At 39.8% G+C, this 1,302-nt stretch overlaps 1 non-coding gene across 1 annotated transcript; it reads left to right on the top strand.

Annotated features, from left to right (window-relative positions):
• The first annotated feature begins 6 nt into the window (after positions 1-6).
• Positions 7-735, top strand: LOC102741191 (uncharacterized). Its single transcript, XR_014142228.1, has 2 exons — positions 7-188; positions 701-735. It is a non-coding gene; the product is annotated as an uncharacterized LOC102741191 (transcript).
• The last annotated feature ends 567 nt before the right edge of the window (positions 736-1,302 follow it).

Genomic DNA, 1,302 nt, shown 5'->3' on the forward strand with positions numbered 1-1,302 from the left:
TTGCAGAGATGTGAGGTTCTGTTAGTCTACAAATCTAGTTTCCTGATTTATTCTTCCTTTTATTCATCAGTCTTCTTTCTCACTTTCGAAGGTTTCTAGACCCAGACATGTATTCTTTATTAGACGATTCTGCAAGTGACTTGAGAAGCAAAAAATTCAAAAAATTGACTAAAGCTATATGTGGACTGGTAAGTTTTTCAAGTTTTTTTAAATGATCTGGTTAGCTGTTTACCCATAGCCAGGCAATGGCCACCGTTATGGAAAGCACAATCCAATCCTATTTCCTTGCAAAGGGGAGGCGGGTGGAGGCAGGCTGTGGGCTAGCTGGTCAGTAGTTTAATTTAGAAGTAGTTACTGCTAGGAGCTGGTAAGTTAACTGACGTGCCTATTATTCCAAACCATTTGGGGAGTTCAGAACTGTCTGTGCCCTTTTGAAATTTCCGATGGTTGTTGAATTCAGATAAATACCTATGAAACAGTAAGTGTCTAGTTAAGTAATAAGTTAATGAGTGTTCTGGGAGGTCAGAGGTCAGGAAAATCAATGATGATTTGCTTTTGCTCTGTCTCCCTCCTTCCCCATCCTTCCACACACAAATGTTTTTAATCAGAAGTATAACTGGTTATAAACTAAAATGTAAGTTGGAAATTAAGTATTTTGTACAGCTTCAGAATGACCCTTTATGAAATTCCCAACTTGTAGATTGATGACTACAGCATGGTTCGATTTTTGCCTTACGATCAGTCGGATGAAGAAAGCATAAACATTGTGTTACAGCATATTGATTTTGCCATTCAGTATGGAGAAGACTTAGAATTCAAAGAACCAAAGGTAATTTTTGATCATTGGCTTTTGGTAACCATGTTTGCCAGCACTCACTGGCCTCCTGCATAATCCCAGCAACTCCTCAGATTTTGTCTTAGCAGCAGTAGTAACCTAGGTGTGTCGAGGGGCGATGTCTGAAGTTGACATCTGTGCTCAACAAGCAGTATCAGTTTCATTCTACCTGATATTGAGGCACTATTACCAAGTTTCTTTGTCCTCAGGGCTTGGGGATATGTACAAAGAGGGGATGAAATCCAGTTGAACTTGGGCCGCCCTCACATTTGTCAGTGGGAAGCCTGATGGTAGTTGTCGTAGGCCACTGTCTCAGCAAATTAGCTGAGGGTCAGCAAGTATAAACTCAAGTAAAAATGCTTCCAATGAGATATAAGTATTTTAATTTACCACATAGCTGGAAAAATTCTATCAATCATACCTTTTGCCGCTGTAAAAGATACAGCTGGGCATTATCTCCTGGTAGA

This window comes from Leptonychotes weddellii, unplaced genomic scaffold (genome assembly GCF_054177405.1).
Source record: "Leptonychotes weddellii isolate Sample4059 unplaced genomic scaffold, ASM5417740v2 HiC_scaffold_33536, whole genome shotgun sequence".
Classification (NCBI taxonomy): domain Eukaryota; kingdom Metazoa; phylum Chordata; class Mammalia; order Carnivora; family Phocidae; genus Leptonychotes; species Leptonychotes weddellii.